At 57.4% G+C, this 19,598-nt stretch overlaps 9 non-coding genes across 9 annotated transcripts; 6 read left to right on the forward strand and 3 right to left on the reverse strand.

Annotated features, from left to right (window-relative positions):
* Positions 1-688: 688 nt before the first annotated feature.
* On the reverse strand, positions 689-759 carry TRNAG-GCC. The gene has a single exon. It is a non-coding gene; the product is annotated as a tRNA-Gly (tRNA).
* A 1,797-nt stretch (positions 760-2,556) lies between these two features.
* On the forward strand, positions 2,557-2,628 carry TRNAD-GUC. The gene has a single exon. It is a non-coding gene; the product is annotated as a tRNA-Asp (tRNA).
* A 1,859-nt stretch (positions 2,629-4,487) lies between these two features.
* On the reverse strand, positions 4,488-4,558 carry TRNAG-GCC. Its single transcript has one exon. It is a non-coding gene; the product is annotated as a tRNA-Gly (tRNA).
* Positions 4,559-5,979: 1,421 nt separating this feature from the next.
* On the forward strand, positions 5,980-6,051 carry TRNAD-GUC. The gene has a single exon. It is a non-coding gene; the product is annotated as a tRNA-Asp (tRNA).
* Positions 6,052-10,349: 4,298 nt separating this feature from the next.
* On the forward strand, positions 10,350-10,421 carry TRNAD-GUC. Its single transcript has one exon. It is a non-coding gene; the product is annotated as a tRNA-Asp (tRNA).
* A 769-nt stretch (positions 10,422-11,190) lies between these two features.
* Positions 11,191-11,262, forward strand: TRNAE-CUC. The gene has a single exon. It is a non-coding gene; the product is annotated as a tRNA-Glu (tRNA).
* A 4,433-nt stretch (positions 11,263-15,695) lies between these two features.
* On the forward strand, positions 15,696-15,767 carry TRNAD-GUC. Its single transcript has one exon. It is a non-coding gene; the product is annotated as a tRNA-Asp (tRNA).
* A 774-nt stretch (positions 15,768-16,541) lies between these two features.
* On the forward strand, positions 16,542-16,613 carry TRNAE-CUC. The gene has a single exon. It is a non-coding gene; the product is annotated as a tRNA-Glu (tRNA).
* Positions 16,614-17,598: 985 nt separating this feature from the next.
* Positions 17,599-17,669, reverse strand: TRNAG-GCC. Its single transcript has one exon. It is a non-coding gene; the product is annotated as a tRNA-Gly (tRNA).
* Between the last annotated feature and the right edge of the window lie 1,929 nt (positions 17,670-19,598).

Genomic DNA, 19,598 nt, shown 5'->3' on the forward strand with positions numbered 1-19,598 from the left:
TTTGGCGGGGTGAGGGGAATTGAAGTGCCTTGGAAAGCACGGTCATCGTCCTCGTTACTATAGTGGCGAATATCCGAGTATCCCCGCCTGTCACCCAGGGAGGTGTCTGCACGGTCTTTTGATGGCAACTCCCAAAGACCCAGCTGTTGACACAAGAGGACTTTTGCCATGAACGGCTGGTTAGGTTTTTGTGGGGGACGTGGTACAAAGCCCTGGATGGGTGGAAGTGAGTGAGGATGGGACCCTAGAAAACATGGATCTTGGCCCATTTCCTTTTGACAAAACCCAGGGCAAGGTCGCGGGGTGCCGCAGGCTGAGGGCTTGCCGGTGCAGGGGCAGGTGTGACTCTGGAAGAACTTGGTAGTAGCTAGGAAATGCAGAGCAGTGCATGGTCCGGGGCTTGGCTGCATCGCGCTTTAGTGGCAAGAAGACAGGCTCTACGGAAAGGCTGCCCGTGGTGGTAGACATTGGCTGACATAAAAACAGAAATGAAACTTCGGTCCAAACTTTGAAGTGCCATCCTGCCTGCGGCTGAGTTACAAAGAGTTCAGACACACAAATACACTGAGACGTTGGCCTCATATGCCCACTTGTCGCAGCTAGGCTGTGGATGCAGCAGCAGAGGTAAACAGATTTCCTCTAGTGCATGCGGCCTGAAGGCGCCTAGTACCAAAACATCACTACAACCTGCATGGGCCGGGAATCGAACCCGGGCCTCCCGCGTGGCAGGCGAGAATTCTACCACTGAACCACCCATGCGGCTATGCATAGTGATATAACCCGTGCATCTACGTGTGTTAATCTAGAAGAGCCACTACAGATCTGGACTGCGGTCAGCACGTTTGCAGGATAACCGCTGCGCTTCAGCCCGCAGCCCCGATCCCACAAAACAGGGAGCAGAAAGGCAGAGTTGCAGCCAAGGCAGGCAAAAAGAAGCACCGCGTGCTGCGGGTCCACTGCCTCTGCGGCCCCAAGTCTGAGCGAGGGGCGTGTGATGTCAAAGAAAGCCAGGGACCTGGACAGACTGGCCCTGCACCAGGCTAAGGTCCCAGGGAGAGCAGGTGAGCAAGGGGGCTCGGTGTTGGCCGTCAGCGCTGCTGGAGAATGGCTGGAAAGCGCTGCATGAAATGGGGCAGCTCACTGGCTGCCCAGGCAGTCCAGGAGGTCAGGATGCGTGGGGATGCAGTGTGTCGCTCAGGTCGTCTGCTGCTGAGGCAAAGCATGACAAATGGGGTACGGGCACCGAGAGCTTTGTTGGCTGGACTCTGTTCCTGCCCAGGGTAGTCCTAGAAGGCGTGTGACCTCCGTGCTGCCTGCAGTGCCTGTGCCGCCGGTGGAGAGGCAGGCCGCGTGCAGGTAGCGAGACGCTCCCAAGGGGAGCAGCCTGGGGTTCTTCGGGGTAGCAAGACTGGGACCGCGACCTCCTGAGGGGCGTGGGCGAGGGGCGGTGCAAAAACCAAACTGCGTTCTGAGCTACTGGCTCGTCCCTTGCACGCCGGAGCTGACGGGGAAGCCTGGAGGGCTTCCCGCAGTCCACACGCCCGGTCGGAGCTCTTGCGCAGACCTCCGCAGTGTTGTGCGGTGGGGGGCTATGGGTCTGGATTGCGAAGTGGAGGGTGGTCATGGTGTTGAATGTGTGGGGAAATCGAAGCGAGTGGAGGCCTAGAGCCCGGAGCAAGGAGCAGGGGGCGACATCCTGAAAAACAGTACGGAGACGAGTTCCGAGGGGCGTGAGGGGCTGCGATGTGCGGGTGGCAGCGGAGAGCGGGCGGAGTCGAACCTGGCGCGTGACAGATAGCGGGTAGCTAGGAGGAGCCCAGGTGTTGGGCATCTAGGGTGGGGTTACGTGGGAGAGAACCGAGCTCTCGCGGGGAGGGGTCTGGGGTGAGCCGAGGGTCCGCGGCATGCGAGGCGGAGAGGCCATGCCGACGGCACCCCGCAACGTGGGCCCTTCACGTGGCTGGGGCCGTGCGCTATGGCCCGTGGCCTTGGTCCGAGGCACCGCTTTCCCGGGGAAGGTCAGCGAGCAGGGATGTGAACGGCCTCACTGCCCGGGTGTGTGCTTTGCAGCAGCCGCAAAGCCTGTACCTCTCCCCAAGCGGGCCCGTCCTCCACCACCGCATCCTCCTCCTCCTTTCTCCCTCTTTGGGCCTCCTCCTCAACCACCTGATCTTTCCTCGTGGTCCTCTTCCTATCATCTCTTCCTCACCCCGACACAACCTCGTGCTGCTCCTTTCTTCTCCTTCCTCCTCCTGCCCCACCTGTTCCTCCTCCTCGTCGTCTTCCTCCTGTTTGTCCTCTTCCCTCTCCTCTTCTTCCTCTGGAGAGAGTTTCATCCGTGTGGCATATCTGGTTTGGTCCATACCCATGGAAGCAGATTTTTGCAGCTATAGGCCCGAGTTGTACGTGAGACGGATGTTCGGGTGGGCAGCGACAGGAGAGGCTGGTGGTGGTTGGTGTTTGCCGAGACTGGGGCCAGTGTGGTGCGGTGAAGGGCAGGGACCAGGCCCCTGGGGTGGAAAGTGATCCAGGTGACCCAAGAAAATGTTACAGTTGTCCTCGTTAGTATAGTGGTAAGTATCCCCGCCTGTCACGCGGGAGACCGGGGTTCGATTCCCCGACGGGGAGGCTGTGCTTTTTTTCCCCCTTTTTTAGCAGCCGCTTCCGCCCCCATTGAAAGTTCCCGACACAGGACACCAGTGGGCGCGTGCCATGTGGTGCCGGACCCATCACAGTCCACGGCCTCCTTCGCATTGGGCGTTGCCTTTCCCTCCTGCCTGTTCCTGCCTGTCTCTGCCTGTCTGCCACCCCTCTACCATCACATCCTTTAATATATATAATATAAAATACATATATTAATTTGATTTTTTTATTTCAAAGTCAGATATACAGGGAGAAGGAGACAGAGAGAAAGATTTTCCGTCTGTTGATTCACTTCCCAAGGACCCGCAATGGCTGGAGCTGAACCAATCCGAAGCCAGGAACCAGGAACCTCTTGCAGGTCTCCCACACAGGTGCAGGGTCCCAAGGCCTTGGGCTGTCCTCGACTGCTTTCCCAGGACACAAGCAGGGAGCTGGATGGGAAGCGGAGCTGCCAGGATTAGAAAGGGCACCCATATGGGATCCTGGTGCATTCAAGGCAAGGACTTTAACCACTAGGCCACTGTCACATCCTGTTAAAAAGAAAAAAAAAAAAGATTTTTAAGATATTTTTCCATTTGCTGGTTCACTCCCCAAATTGCCACAATTGTGAAGTGGAGTCAGGAGAAAGCCAAGTGTTTCTTGTGGATAACCCAGGTGGCTGCAGGGACCCAAGCACGTGGGCTACCTTTTGCTGTCTTCCCAGACCATTTACAGCCAGCTGGATTGGAACTGGAACAGCTGGGACTCAAACTGGCTTCCACACGAGATGCCAGCAATACAGGTGAAGGCTTAGCCTACCACATTGGCCCCCATTGCATCCTTTTCAAAGCTCATCACCTACAAACTTTGGGCTTCTTCTGTCTTGCCTGATCCTCCCATCACTCGGCCGCTGTTCCCACTTTTTCTGTAACCCCCGAAACTGCTCAAAGCAGCCTTTCTGCTGCTCTGCCCTGCAGCCCACACATATGCACACACACACCCCTAAGATGCCTGTGGAGAATTAAGCTGCACCAGGGCTTGCAACTTTGGTAGTCCTGGGCTGCCCCCCAACAGGTACTACTCTGGGGGTACTGCTCTGGGCACCTAGCAGGCAGAGGTTTGACCACACAGTCTGGGAGGGCTGGATCACAGGGCAAAGCAGGTGACCAGCCATGATAGGGTGGGGAAGTCTTGGAAACACATCCAACAGCCCAGATGACAATGGCCTGTATGAGGACATGTCCAGGAGGGGAGAGCCACACTGGCACTGGCACAGTCCAGGTCCTGGGTGTATGTGCCAGCCAAAAAGTGGGCTTCTCAAGAGTGGGTCTGTCACACACTAAGCATGCCCCCAGGGGAGTCTGCGTCCTGAACACAGCACCTTAAAGTCAGTCAGCCCAATATGTGCAGGGGTTGACACACCATGGCTGCTGAACTTCTCCGCATGGAAGCTTGGAGTCTGGGCTCAGAACTGTCTTCAGGGAAGGTCAGCAGGTGCCTCAAGCTAGCCAGGACCTGGACAGCCTTTGCTGCCTCCTGTGTGTGTGTGTGTGTGCGCGCTGGCACCTCGCAGCACCTATGGCAGTCAACCCGAATGCTGTGCCTGCGAATCCCTTCTCGAATCCCTTCTCCAGCTTGTGACTGGCGCCTACTCCTTTATTCAGGTGTACCACATGGTGCTCCCGGAAAAGGATCTTTATCTCGGTGTGGGATGCCATGGGTGGTGACACAGAGGGAGGCTGGTGTTTGGCTGAGGGAAAACCCAGACTACAAGGCTTTGGTTAGTATAGGATGACCCACCTGACCCACCTGTGGGAAATGTTGCTGCCAAAATCATGGGATTTACCCAATATCTCACTGCAAATTGCATGGGCCGGGAATCGAACCCGGGCCTCCCGCGTGGCAGGCGAGAATTCTACCACTGAACCACCCATGCTTCTGCGATAAACTGGCTACCCTAGAACCCACATATGTCTGGAGTGTGGTCCCATGCCTGCCACTGCCGCAACAATTTCGCGTGCAGAACCAGTCCCAGGGAAAAGGGAGCGGATGTGCAACCAGAAGTAGAGCCTCAACTCATTTCCGGGCCCTGATTGTTGCCGAACAGCATGCAGGATGGGGGGTGGCAGAGAAAGAGAGAAGCCCAGAGTCCCCCAACAGGCTGAAGGCTCCTGCCGCGCAGCGTGCCTGAGGGACGCCGGACGCCAGCGGAGGCCAGGAGCCTCTCCAGACCTAGCCCTGGTGAGAGCAGGGAACCAGCGGCGGGCCCTGTGCGGAGGAGCGCAGCTGTCGAGGTCTCGCAGTTTGCAGAATGGTTGAGAGGGGCGTGGGGCAAAGGAGCCCGGTCCATGCTGTGCTATCCTGGGTGTGTGGGGATGCGGTGTGTCTCTCAGGCCGTACCCTGGTGAGACAAACCATGACAGATGGTGGACCGGTACCCAGGGCCTCGACGGGACAGGGGAACTCTCCCGAAACGTCGCGTTCCTAGCTTGGCCTTCCTCGCCGTCTGCAGCGTCTTCGCTGCCCGCGGAGAGGCAGGACGCTTGCGCGCAGCAAGAGGCTCCGAGGGCATGGAGCCTGAGACCCCCGGGGCAGCAGGACGGGGAACGCGACCTCCCGAGGGTGCAGGCAGGGGCGAGGGGCCGCGCAGGGGGCGGTGCAGATGGGGGGGGGGGGGCTGCTGCTGCAACAATGACTGGCTGTTCCACAGCTGTGGGAGCTGGCGGGAGAAGCCGGGAGGGCTTCCCGCAAGCCACACCCCGCATGGGAGGTCTCGGGCCGGCCTCTCGCTGTGGGGCGGAGGGGACTGTGTTGAAAGGCGGAGGGTGGTCGTGGTGTTTGTTCAAAGTACCCGAGCGGGAGTGACGGGAGGAGGAGGAAAGCAAGCAATGAGGAGGACACGGAAAGACGTCCTGAAAAGCCGAGGGTGGGAGGAGGGTTGATGCTGAGGCACGAGGGACTTGCGGTTGGACAGGAGTGCAATGTGCGGTAGCAGTGGTGGCAGCGGGGTCTCCAGGACAAGGTCAGAGGGTGGGAACCCATGGTGGGCTTGCGTTAGGTGTCGCGGCGTTGAAGCGGAGCGCGCCGGACAGGGTCCTGGAGTTTGCACATTGGTCCACAGGGAGCCCTGGCCACAGAGCCGCAGGTGGCGCGGAGGAGAGATTCTCCTTTTCCTCCTGCTTCTCTATAAGCGCATGTCCCGCCTAGTTACGTCTATGCTAGGGGAAGCGGGCTTTTTGAGGTCCCGGGTCAGTGTTCTGCGTTTTGTTGACCGTAATTAGCATTTTGGACAGACACTCTGGTGGTGGAAGGCAGGGGCCACAGTGGAATCCAAGCCCTGTATTAAGCCAATTACCGTCCTCGTTAGTATAGTGGTGAGTATCCCCGCCTGTCACGCGGGAGACCGGGGTTCGATTCCCCGACGGGGAGGTGCGTGTACATTTTTTCTCTCTTTTTCTTTTGGCGACAGCTACCGAGGTTGGTTCCAGACCCACGACACCAGATGGAGCGTGTATTGAGAGGCCTAGACCTGTCATCCTGGCAGCGCGGGGAATGGCTGCTGCTGACACAAGACCATATGGGCATTCTGCCCCACGTGTGCATGCGCGTCACCTCCCGGTGTGGCACAAGGCCCAAAGGGTAAGTGACGGATGGGAATTGAGCCTGTGGGTGCAAACTGTCGCTAGGGCGGGCTCTTGGTGGGAGGGCTTTGGGAGCCGTAGTTAGCAAGTGCATATGGTTCTAGGCACACCCTGTATTCGGAAGGCGGGGCCCAGAGACAGGGTCACAGGAGACGGGAGCGTGGATGGTGCGGCTGCGCTGGCGTTGGCAGGTGCCGGGCAGTCTTCCTCCTAAATGTGGAACACGGTGGACGCTGCCTCTCAGCGTGGCTGCGCCAGGCCACAGCCGCGGGTGTGGGTACACTCCTAGGAAGCTCAGCCGAGCAAGCCAGACCAAGCTGCCTGTGGCGGGAGGCGTGGGTGGTATGGCAGTGAAAACAGTTGCCTTCCAAAGAGTTGACGTGGGTTCCACTCGTGGATAAACATTGGCCCGCATTTTGCAGAGGGGTTGTCCATGGGTGCCCTGGAAGGAGGGCAAACTTAGCTGTAGGCTGGGTGGGGCCAGGAAAACAAGTGTTTGAGGTCATGGACTGGCACTCGCTGGACCCCAGGTCCTGGACAGAAACCATGTGGTTTGCCGTGGCAGCATCATGGGCCAGGTATGATGGTGGAGGATGGGGTCAGGCATGGGCTGGTGGAGTAGTATCAAGAGGCCCTGGGAGCGACTTGGAGTTTCCACATCACTACAGCGGTGAGTACCCCACCTGCCACATGGGACACCTGGGTTCCATTTCCCAAGGGTGAGGCAAACCCCCTCTTTTTCCTCCACTCTTAGGTCCTGGCCCTTATGCCCAGACATAGGAGGGCAGGGGTGCTTGTCTCTCGAGGTGGGGAAAATGTTTGCTTGCACAAGCACCTACTGGCATCCTGCCCCATATGTATATGAACATGGCCTGTGGGTGCAGACTGTAGCCTGGCCAGGCCCCTAGTGCACGAGAACTTTAATAAGCCTGAGGGTTGGATGTGTTACCTTGGGTGAAGTCAGCTGTGTCTAGAGGGCGGGGCCTTTGGAGACAGTGTCAGTGTAGGTGAGAGCACAGGCAGATGGAGGGTCTGATGGCGTGTGCAGGATCTGGATCATGCAGTTGTGCTAAGGCTGGTGGGCAGTGCTCAGGGTGACTGTGTGTGGCAGCACAAATATGCAGCTGGTGGCATAGTTGAAGCTTAGTTGCTGGGGCTAGTATCAGTGTGTTTCTGTAAATCTAGATCGTGCACAGAGAGACTGGGTATGGGTAGAGGCATTGGTGATACAGCAGTGAGTGTAGCTTCCTTCCAAGCAGTTGACCTGGCCAACTCACTGTGTTCAATTATTGTGCCATTGTGAATGGGGGGGGAGGGGGTTGAAGATGTGAAGTACCATGTGTGTAACCTCTGGCACCCACTGCAGACTTCCAGTATTGTCCTCCCTAGTGGTCTGATGGTTACAGTTCAGTGCTCTCACTGTGGCAGCATCTGGGTTTAACTCCTAGTCAGGAGTCTGTATTCTTCTTGTCCAATATACCCTTGACCCTTTTGCAAAGGCCATGGCTTCCACTGGCTTCCTTAGGCACAGCTGCTCTGCCCAAAGCACTAGGTCTGTAGGACTAGGAGGATAAGGAGTGGTCACAAGTACCAGGAATCAACTTCAGGTCTTTGTTGTGGCAGGCAAGAATCCTATCAGGAAACCAGTCACACACACAGCAGACACTTGGAGAGCCACCGAAGACTTGGCGTGTGATCAGTACTCCTGAGGGACAGCAGCTCCATATCAGAGTTTAGCCCTGGGCCCAAAGAGCAGGGGAAGGACTTACAAGCAGAATGACCCAGAGTTGTTGCCAAGCAGCATGCAGAGATGAGAGAAATGAGAGAAAGAGAGAGAGAGAGAGAGAGAGAGAGAGAGAGAGAGAGAGAATTTGCTGCCACCCAGGCCCCCTGATTGAGAGCTGCAAGGTTGCAGAGTAAGCCAGGACCCTGGGCAGGACCCTCTCTGGCCCTGGGTCACCAGGAGAGCAGGTGACCCTGTGTTCATTGGAATGGCTGCAGCTGCAGAATGGCCGAGAAGAAAAAGCCACGTGGATGGTCTGGCTTGCTGATAGCACTGCTGTATTGTCCAGGCAGCCCAGAACACATGAGGAAAACCAGGGGAAATAGACTGTGACAGAAGAGGGGCTGGCACTAGGGCTTTGGCTGGCCACTCTCCCTGCCCAGGGCAATCTTTCTGGTATGTGGTTCTCGAGTTGCCTGCAGCATCTACACTGCCTGTGAAGGAATGTAGCACGGGTGAGCAGCGAGAGGCTCCAAGAGAAAGGAGCCCAGAGCCTCCAGGGTAGCAAGACAGAGACCACGATCTCTCCAGGGCCGGATTGCAAGGTGGGGTGGTACAGAGCTGCTGTCAGAGTAACTGGCTGTTTCGCAGCTGTGGGAGCTAATGGGGAAAACCGGGAGGGCTTCCCGCAGGTCACACATCTAGTCAAGACTCTAGGCAGGGTGCCTCGCTGTGGTGGGGTGGGAGGCTACACCCGGGCTGGGGTTTGAGGTGGAGCGTAGTGGGTATGTTGAATGTGCCGGCAGAGCGCGGCTGGAGGCGACAGAGATTGTAAGAGCAAGAGGAGGTCGCGGAGTCAGCTCCTGAAAAGCAGTGCAGGGGTGAGGTGCACACACGGGGGTGTGTAGGTGAGCAGCAGTGCGATGTGCAGGTGGCAGTGGTGAGGGTGGAAGGCACTGGCGCTTGGTAGCTTGTAGTATATAGACACAAGGAAATATCATTCAGCTATAATTCTACCATTTGCAGCAAGATGGCCTGAACTGGAGGACATCATATTTCATATTAAATATGAAAGACAAATATCCCATATTCTCCCTATATGTGTAAGCTAAAATTTAAAAAACAAACAAAAATACGTGTCACTGTGTATCAATATTGCTGCAAATATAGTTTTGTAAAACTTTTGTTTTGCACCTTTGTCAAACCAATGGTTAGGACTTTGCACAGTGATAACATTAGAATTCACTATATATTGATGAAATTGGTTTCCTATTTAATTATTGCATACACCTGTCATCTGTTTGCACCAAAGTCTCTTTGCTTTTTACCTGCTAAACATCCTATTAAGTGAAATATCAATCTTTTCATTGTGGTTAAGTCTAGAATATGGTATCTCAAAAACTAAAAACAAGAAAATAAAAGAAGGGGGAAAGAAGGGACATGTTGGTGTAAAACGAAGGGAGGAAATGCCATTCATTGTGCTTCTAGAATTGGATCTAATCTATTAATGTTTATTAAAACTTAAAACCCAAAGAAGCTTTGCTTGATGAATAGTGCGTTGCCACAGCAGACTCGAAGGGACTTGAATCGCGGCATGAGTCGTGAGGCCAATGACCGAACTCCGAGCCCCGACTTGGGGGATCCAGGGGCTTGCCAGCAGCGGGATCAGAACTCCCACCCCCTGGGGAACCTGCGACCTGAACGCAGCCATGCCCACAAGGGACCTTGGTTCCAGTGGAAACCCTGCCTGAGTGTCACTGCCTGTGGCCTGGGCCGAAGGTGCCACGGGGGTCAGGGCTGGACGCGAGGCTGCTGGAGAAGGCCAGCGAGCGCCCCGCTGCCCGGGACGCGGACGGCCGCCCTGCGGTGTGGACGCCCGGAAGGCACCTGCCGCCAGCTGCGGCCGTCCCCACCGCACCTCTCCCGAGGGCTGTGCGCAGCCCCGCGCCCAGGCCTCTCTCCGTCCTCCTCGTCTCCGTCCTCCTGGTCATCGTCCGCCTCGCCCTCCTCCTCCACCTCCGTGCTTTCCTCCTGGTCCTTCCCCCACCCCGCTCCTTCCTCTCATCCACCTCCTTCTCCCCTTCCTTTAGTCCTGCTCCACCGACTCCTCCTCCCTCTCTTCATGGGGAGCTCCACGTGGTTGGGTCTATACTCGTGAAAGCGATTTTTTTTTTTTTTTTGCGGCCATTGGTCTGGGTTGTGGATGGTTTTGACGGTGCTGTGTGGCGTGGGAGGGGTGGGCGCGGACGGAGGCGAATGTCGGTGGTTTTGGTCAGTATCCATGCGATGCGCTGCCCTGGAGGGCAGAGGCCCGGCCCTGGCTGGGGTCAGGGTCCAGGTTCCCTAAGTGGATGTCAACCTTTTCCTCGTTAGTATAGTGGTGAGTATCCCCGCCTGTCACGCGGGAGACCGGGGTTCGATTCCCCGACGGGGAGCTTATTCATTCTTTTTCTAATGGTCACTGCAGCCTAGGCCCAGACTGTCCGTCTCAGGACCAGGACACAGGAGGCGCTCGTCTGGACGGCCCAGGACGGGACTTGGACCCCGCGAGCGTCCGGCGGTAAAGTGTGTGGCCGTGGCCTCCTGCGTGGGGCAGGGTGTGTAGGGTGAGAGGTGGTCTAATGGAGAGATGACGCATGGTGACAGGAAGTGGACGGGATGCGTGCGGGTGTGCGTGGGTCGTGCAGCTGTGCTGGGGCTGGCAGGCCGGCGCCGGGCGTCCTTGGGCGGCAGCGGGGAGGTGCGGGCGCAGCGCCGTCGGGGCGGAGCGCAGTCGGGGCGGAGCGCAGTCGGGGCGGGGTCCGGGCCGAGGCTTGGCGAGCTCGGCAAGGCGGGCGGGGTGGAGAGGCTGCTGGTGGCGGGGGCGTTGTTGGTGCGGCGGTGAGCAGCTGCCTTCCCGGCGGTGGACGAGGTTCGCCTTCTGGTCCTGGCAGCGCCCACCCGCCTGTCGCAGGCCAGGGCGGCGTCGGGGCGGCAGTGTGTTTGCCCTGGAGGCGGCGGCGGCAGGAGCAGCAGCAGCAGCAGCAGCAGCAGCAGCAGCAGTAAGAGCAGCAGCAGCAGCAGCAGCAGCAGCAGCAGTAAGAGCAGCAGCAGTAAGGGCAGTAAGGGCAGCAGCAGCAGCAGGCTTGTGGTCCCGGCCGTGGGCCTTGTGCAGCAGGATCTGGCTGGCACAGGGAGCAGGTGTTTGTCCTGTTGTGCATGTGTTCCCTGGTGGTCTAGTGGTTAGGATTCGGCGCTCTCACCGCCGCGGCCCGGGTTCGATTCCCGGTCAGGGAAGTCTCACTTTTACTTGGTATCTTGTCAAGCTCCTGACTTATCCCTGCATTTACTCCTGCGGTTCATTTCTCCTGCACATTTTCTTCCACTCACAACATCCCACCATTTGCATTTTGCTAGTCAGATTCGGGCTGTTCCGTTTCCCTCCTCGGGTTCCCTTTCCATTCTACCTCTGCCAGCTGCACAAAGCTGAGAGTAACTTTTCTCCATTGCAACAGACAGCCCACAACTCTCCTCCACTCCTTTCTTTTTCTGCCTGGGGAAACCATGGTACGTTTTTACTAGTTTTGGTTACAACCTGGTTTGCTCTGTTGCAGACCCTTCCAGGTCTGCGCATCTTTCCATTCTGGCACCGTATCATCCCTTTTCACTCGTTCGCGCTTTGGGACACCTAGCAGCTCTTGTCTCCAGTGCTCCTAACCATCTCCTATCTGCCACTCTGCCCTCCCTGTGTTCCCTTCCCTCTGCTGGGGTAGCCCTTACCTCCCCCACCGAGGACGTGTGCACAAGAACACGCACGCTCATTCACCCAGGCTACCACAGGACAGGACAGCTGGCACACACGCCGACTCAACCAGACCAGGATGCGCGCGCGCACACACACACACACACACAGGCACTTGTCCTCACTCCAAGGTCACCATCAGTACCTCCCGCGCACACATCTCTACCTCCTTGGTTCTCAGCAGATGTCACACTCCCTAACCACCTCCCTCCCAAGCACACAAACCCCGACATTGCAACCTGTGTTCTCTTGCTTCCTTCCCTAGACCTTGCTCCCCTGACTGCCCGATGCCCTGGAATGCCCTTCGCTGCAGCCGTGCCTGTACTAGGCGAGCCTGGAACCTCCAAAAGGCAACCAACTTCTCCCCCTCCTGGCGGAGTCCGCAATTGCGGGTTGGGTCCTGTGCAGAGCCTAGGTGAGACCGTGGTGCCGCCCAGGGGACAAGGATTCCAAGTTCCCCTCCTGGAGCTGAGGCAGCCTCGCAGAGCTCCTGTGAGGAATGTGGCTGCACCTGGGTCCACCTGAGTGTGCTTGTGTACCCGTGCCAGCTGTCCTGTCCTGTGGAGCCTATGGAAGCTGAGACTTGCCCACAGAGGGAGCCTGCGGTCAGCCACAGACAGGCAAACATGTGGATACAGGGCTTCAGAGGACCGGCGAGCTGGACCAAAGGCTAAGACAGGCAACAGGCCAAAAGATAAGGCAGCCTCATCCAGGATGGGTTGGGGAGGGCTTGGAAACAACCAACAGCATGAATTACAGCAGTCTTTGTGTGGAGACATTGATGGAGGGAAGTGGGATACACTCACATGTTACCAAGGATGCTGTCCCAAGGACAAGGATTGGACCCATCATGTCCCTGTTTTGGCCACACCGCCATGGGCCACTATTGCCCCGTCCATCTAAGCACAGACTCTCTGCATCACAGTGGTCCCACAGTCCCTTCTGGTCTCCTTCCTAATGGATGGCAGCTGCACCCAATGTGAAGGGCAAAGCTCCATCTCCTTGCCCACACCAAGGTTCCTCACTGGCAAACCTCATGAGCTGCTATGATTCAAGACATTTGCAGGACACTGCTAGCAATGATGGCTCAGATGGGTGTGGGGGGGTACATTCAGTGGGGTTGCCAGGGTGGGGCTGGTGCAAACGCAAGTTCACTGGCCAGTGTGCTTGGGGGTAGTTGTACCATTCAGGTTTAGGTGCCAGTGATGGAGGACATTGCCTGGCATTCCAAATGGCCTAGGACCTAGGGCAGGAGCCCTAGAGGGGTGATGGCCTCTGGCTACCTGGTAGAAGTTGGCTGCAGTCCATGTGTGCACTGCAAAGTAGTGGTGACCCCTGGGGCAACTGGGGCACCTGAGCTTTCACAAGTTTCAAAGAAGGATAACTGGAGCCGAGCCAGCAAGGCGATGGTGGTACAGTGCCAAGAAGTGATGTCAGGATTCAGTGTCAGAAGTTGGTTCAAGGTAGGTGAGAGCCTGTGGGTCTCATGTGGACTAGATCAGGGAAAAGCCAGGCTGGGCTGATTGTTCCTACTGGTGCAAACAAAAATTAGAGTGGGTGAGGGTTGGTTGGGCTTAGCTGCAACATCAGCTGGCAGAAGCTGGTACTGGGGGCTAAATCTGTCAAGTTAAACTGCAGAACCACCTGGAGAGTGCATAATCAGGAAGTGGGAGAGACCTAGAAGGGAAATAGTGGGCTCCTCCCTCTTGGGTTACCACTCTACTGGACAGCACGAAACCCAGAACTGGGGCAGACCTGGCTGGGCAGAAAGGCACCCAACAAACAGCATGTGTGTGGACTGGTAGTGGAGCTGGTTAAGTGGAACCAGGCTTCAATGCCCATTGACATGTATGAGAGCTGAATGGGATGTGGGACAGACTGGACTAGTCTGCTACACATACTGGCAAGCACGGGAACCAGGGTAAGGGGCCTGCCTGGTGGGGGTTATTTCTTGTCACTCCGATTAAGCTGCAGCTCCCACTGGTTTATGTAAGGGCTGAGTGTGTGCTGGGCAGAACCAGGCTGGACTGTAACACCCATTGGTTCCAGTGGAAGTCAGGGCTGGAAACAGAACCAACCCAACAATTGCAATGACCAGCTGATTGGGGCGATGGATTGTACCGGGCCATGTACTTGCAAGTACACACAAGAATCAGGTCTGGGATCATCTCAGACAAAGTTTTTTTAGGGATCTCCCCAGTTGAACTGCCGGACTCAGAATTCTAACCATGAAAACACAGAGGACAGAACAAGTCAGTCAACCACCTCAGCCATATGTTGACAGTGAAAAACTGGGCAAATGGAGACTCTAAGATGGACTATGTCAATCAGTGGATTCTTCAGCAACCTCATCGTGCTTGGAGGGGCGAGACTGGCAGCAATTCGGAATTGTTGAACTATCAAAAAGCACTTGAGCAAGACCCTCGGAGCAGGCCCTACATCAAGGACCTGGGATGGGTGGGGCTTCTCCCTTTATCTCCCTCTTTACCCCAGATACATGAAAAAAAAAAAAAACAATGTGGAAATAATAGTCTTACCCACTTTCCTGTAGCCCTTGAACCTTTTTGCCCTAATTAACTATGTAATGATTGTTTTAAAAAGAAAAAAGATAGGTGAGAGACCAAAAGTTTACCAAGAACTGCGTGGGCTGGGAATCAAATCTGGATCTCCCAGGTGGCAAGCAAAAAAAACTCTACCACCGAACCACCCATTAGCAGACAACAATCACGCTCCCCCAAAGGTCATAAAAGACCCTGATAGCTCGCCCTTGCGGACAGCGATTCTATTTGGGTGTCCCTCAGAGTGACTCTTCCCTGGCGTGTGGTGGAGCTGGCCGGGAAGCCATGAGGGCTTCGTGCATGCCACACACGGGATCGGAGCTCCCCAGAGGGTGCCTCGCTGTGGAAGGGTGGGATGGCGGGGCGGAGGGGACTGTGTTGAAAGGTGGAGGGTGGTCGCGGTGTTCAGTGTGCGGGGAGAGGCAGGAGGGCGAAGGTCGAGAGCCGAGCAGCAAGGTGGGCGCGGAGCGGTGAGGTCCGAGGGCTCCCGACCTGTGAAGCCGACAGAGGGAGAGGCGGCCCGAGCTGTGCCTGGCAGGAACAGGGTGTGTGCGCCGGAGCCGGCGAGGATGAAGCCACCACTCTCGGGGGTCCTGCAATGCCACTGCACTGCGGGTGAGCCCGCAACTCAGCTCCAGGGACGATTGCGAAAACACTCATCCACGGAAGACTGCGACGAGCAATTCCACTCCTGAGGGGACTGCAAGCCGTTCCTAGGGGATCTGCGACGCGCACCGCGCACAGGGGTCACTGCGACGCCACTCAGGGGCGGGGGAGACCGCGACGCAATTCCAGGAGGACACTGCGCGACGCAATTCCAGGAGGACACTGCAGCGCGGCTCCCGGCGGGACTGCAACGCCACTCCGGCGAGAACACCGTTCCATCCAGGGGAGACTGAGACGCCACTCCCGGCGGGACCGCGGCACCATCCAGGGGAGACTGACGCTTGAATGCAGCGCCTTAGAGGGCCCTCGCAGAGCTGGGCGCCCCGTCCACAGACGGTCAGCGAGCGCCCCGCTGCCCGGGACGCGGACGGCCGCCCTGCGGTGTGGACGCCCGGGAGGCACCTGCCGCCAGCTGCGGCCGTCCACGCCGCACTTCTCCCGAGGGCTGTGCGCAGCCCCGCGCCCAGGCCTCTCTCCGTGCTCCTCGTCTCCGTCCTCCTGGTCGTCGTGCTCCTCTCGTTGTTGGAGGTGGCGGTGGCTGTTCCGCGTGGGGTGGACGGTGTTTTTCCGTGGGACGGTTGGGGGTGGGCGGCACAGGGGGCCGTGTTGGTTGGCGCTTAGGACAGACGGCGGTCTGTTGCCGTCGAGGGAAGGGAGGAGGCTGGGGAGCACAGAGAGGTGATGGGGGAGGAGGACTACATCCGTCCTCGTTAGTATAGTGGTGAGTATCCCCGCCTGTCACGCGGGAGACCGGGGTTCGATTCCCCGACGGGGAGGTGTGCACATCTTTTTTGTGGCCATCCTTTGCAGACGCAGGACACCAGCGGGCACTGTCCCTGCTGGTCCAGACTGTGGACGCGACGCTCAGGAAACATTTTACCCGACTTGAACGGGTGTCCCTCCCCTATTGTGTGCATAACACAGGACTCGGTGCATAACACAGGGCGGGAATGATAAGAAGGCAGCTAGTGTGGGACAACGCCTGTGGGTGCGGCGTCTCCTGCCGGACCCCTTCGGGAGAAAGTCTCCAGTGACCCACTTGAGGGAGGACCCATTGCCCCGGTCGCACTGTGTCTCACTCTCAGGCCCAGAGGCAGCGTCGCAGAAGGCACGCGGGATGCGTGCGGGTGTGCGTGGGTCGTGCAGCTGTGCTGGGGCTGGCAGGCCGGCGCCGGGCGTCCTTGGGCGGCAGCGGGGAGGTGCGGGCGGAGCGCAGTCGGGTCGGGGCCGAGGCTTGGCGAGCGGGGCGGGGTGGAGAGGCTGCTGGTGGCGGGGGCGTTGTTGGTGCGGCGGTGAGCAGCTGCCTTCCCAGCGGTGGACGCGGCTGTCTCAGGCCAGGGCGGCGTCGGGGCGGCAGTGTGTTTGCCCTGGAGGCGGCGGCGGCAATAGCAGCAATAGCAGCAGCAGCAGTAAGAGCAGTAAGAGCAGTAGCAGCAGCAGCAGCAGTAAGAGCAGCAGCAGCAGCAGCAGCAGGCTTGTGGTCCCGGCCGTGGGCCTTGTGCAGCGGGATCTGGCTGGCACAGGGAACGTGTTTGTGTTACTGTGTGTGCTCCCTGGTGGTCTAGTGGTTAGGATTCGGCGCTCTCACCGCCGCGGCCCGGGTTCGATTCCCGGTCAGGGAAGTCTCACTTTTTCTTCTACATTCTTAAACTGGGCAATTCTTGAGTCTTTTTAAAAAGACAGCAGCAGGAGTTCCACTTCTTCCTCCTCTTAGGTAGTCAGCACCTCCTGTTTGGGCCATAGACTGTACCTTGGTGTGCCCCTGAAGTTGCCATCCTAGAAGCAAGGTCTCTTGGGTTCCCACCTTTAACAGAGCCAGGATCCAAGAGTGCCTGTGGTTTTGATCAGTTTAACGTGGAGCTTATGGAAGCAGAGACCTGTGCTGGACAGGCCCTACTAATGGTTACCCCAGGGGCAAAGGTCTGACCAGGAGGCTTAGGAGGGCTGGGCCATGGAGGAGAGCAGATAGCCGACAGGAAGATGAGGAGCCTTATCTAGGATGAAGTTGGGGAGGGCTTGAGAACACAGATGGACCCAGCTCAGGTGCTAGAGACCAACTGGCACTAAGAGCTCTGTCTCACTGGGAGTCTGGTGGTCATCCCAGGGGTTTTGCTACCACCCTGCTCATGTGTCAGGGATGGAGGAAGGTGTCTGAGGCACTGACTGTCCTCTCAAGTAGCCTGGCGTCCTGGGTCTAGCCTCAAAGGGGAACGACACAGCTATCTTCCTGAAGGCCAGAGGAGGCTCCCAGGGTACCCCCATGGAATGAGGACTGCCTCTTAGGGTAGATATTGGAGTAAAATACAGTCATAGTGAGGAGATGTTGACTTGTGCAACATCTGGAATTTCAAGCTTTCAGAATAATTTTGTTAATGCTGTATGGAGAGGTGAACTAACAAAGCAGTGTGGCATAGTGGCCATAAGACCAATGAGGTACGAAGCACAGCATGTTTGATGGAAGCAGTGGCAGGTGAGACCAGGAAAAGAGAGGAGAAAGTACATGGGAGGGGAACAGCCTGGGCAACTAGATGGGGAGTTCTGAGATTTGAACCAATTGCAGGTGGAGAAGAAGGGGTTCCAGCTGTACCAGTAAAAGTGATGAGGAACTGCATGGGCCGGGAATCGAACCCGGGCCTCCCGCGTGGCAGGCGAGAATTCTACCACTGAACCACCCATGCATTTATGGGTCAGTTTCCCGGAAGCTGTTACAGATGCGGACTACAGCCAGCACTTTGGCAGGACAGTGACTTCATTTCAGAGTACAGCCACAGAGCAAGGGACAAACAATCGGCACCCAGGGCCCAGGATTGTTGCCAGCAGTATGCAGTTGGGTCAGAAAAGACAGAGAGAGAACGACATGCTGGGAGCTTACACTTAGGGCCGCAGGCCTGAGGGTCATAAGATGGCAGAGGAAGCCAGGAGCCCGGACAGAACTGGCCCTGCTGAGAGCAGGGGACCCATGGTAGGTCCTGTGTGGATAGCCGCGGCTGTTGCTGCCAGCGCAGCTGGAGAATGACTGCCGTGCTGGGTAGGAGCTTCCCGGGAAGTCTTGGGTGCGCGGAGCTGCAGCGCGGGCGGTGCAAATGCGGCCCGCTCTCAGAGCTACTGGCTGTTCCCTGGCGAGCCGGAGCTGACATGGGAAGCCGGGAGAGCTTTTCGTGGCCACACCGGGGGTTCTCCTACCGACGGGATGACGGGGTGTATGGGGTTGGGAGGGTGTCTTGGTGTTGAATATGGTGCAAAGTCAGTGCCGGAGGATGCATGGCTAGCACACGGTCGCACTGTCTCCAGGAGGAGGTCAGCAGATGGGCAGCAAAGATGAGGCTGCGTCAGGGACGGATGCGTTGAAACGGGAGTTTGCACAGGGTGCCTGTTGTCGCTAGGGCAGCAGATAGCGTTACGCTGCCAAGCTGAACAGAACCAGGGAGCGCTTTTGCCAGGAGTAGGATTACCAATTCATTGAGCCTCCAGGGGAGACTGCGACCTGAATGCTGTGCTTTAGACCACTCGGCTATCTTGACCACAGGATCGTATGCATTGATGCAAGCTTGGCTGAGCTGAAGTTCTCTAGTACAGTGGCGCGTGTTTCTGCCTATCCCGTGGAATGCCGGGGTTCCGTTTCCCGATACAGAGGTAGCTGTCAGGGCAAGACAAAGTGCCCAGCCTGAGCGGCTCCGATTCCTCTGTGGGACACAGGTGGGGGTCATTGGCCCATTGCCCAACAGGCTTCGCTCCCTCAGTGTGTGTGAACGTAGCCTTCCTGCGCGGACGCGGACGCGGGATGTGTGGGGGAGTAAGCCTATCGGTGTGGACAGGGCTCCAGGCAAGGCAGCAGCAACAGCTGGGCACTCGGTTGGCAACCAGGCATTGGTTGGAACTGGAGAACCTTACGCCAGGGAGAACCTTACTCTTCCCTGGTGGTCTAGTGGTTAGGCTCCAGTGTCCTCACATTGATCCACCCCGGGTTCGATTCCCAACGAGCAAAGTTCTTTCTTGCCCAACTCTGCTCCATTTTGCTATTTGCCAACTTCATACCTCGGGCTTGCGCTCCTCCCCTCACTGGGCTCCCTACCCTGTGCTTCCTCTACATCCTCCATGATGCTCAGGGTTTCCCTTCTTCCCTCATGCCTGGCAGCTCACACACCCCTAGTTACACTGAGCAGTGTGGCTCCAAGCACACACACACACACCAGTGACAGTGGCACACCCTCTACTCACACAGATCAGCACACACATGTACATAGAATCAGGCATCTCACTCAGGAGCCCACCATCAGCACCAAATACACACACACGTGTGCGCACACACACACTGCAGCTGGTGTCACACTCCCCTACTCCACTCAAGGCACATACATGTGTTCTGACACTGTAGCCCACCTTCTCACATCCTTTCCCTTAGCCCCGCCCCCTGGCCACCCAGTGTCCTAGAATTCTGCTGCAGCAGAGGTGCGTGCGCCAGGCAAGCCTCAAACCCAAGAAAGGTGGAGCCTGTACCTGCTGGTTGGGCCACGAGCAGGGCCTTGGTGGTTTTATGATGTTGCTATTCCTGGGAGCAAGAGTTCTGGGTTTCCACCTCAGGATAAAGCCAGCTTCCAGAGCCCCCA

This window comes from Ochotona curzoniae, unplaced genomic scaffold (assembly GCF_017591425.1).
Source record: "Ochotona curzoniae isolate NIBS_2020 unplaced genomic scaffold, NIBS_Ocur_1.0 scaffold_2683, whole genome shotgun sequence".
Lineage (NCBI taxonomy): Eukaryota > Metazoa > Chordata > Mammalia > Lagomorpha > Ochotonidae > Ochotona > Ochotona curzoniae.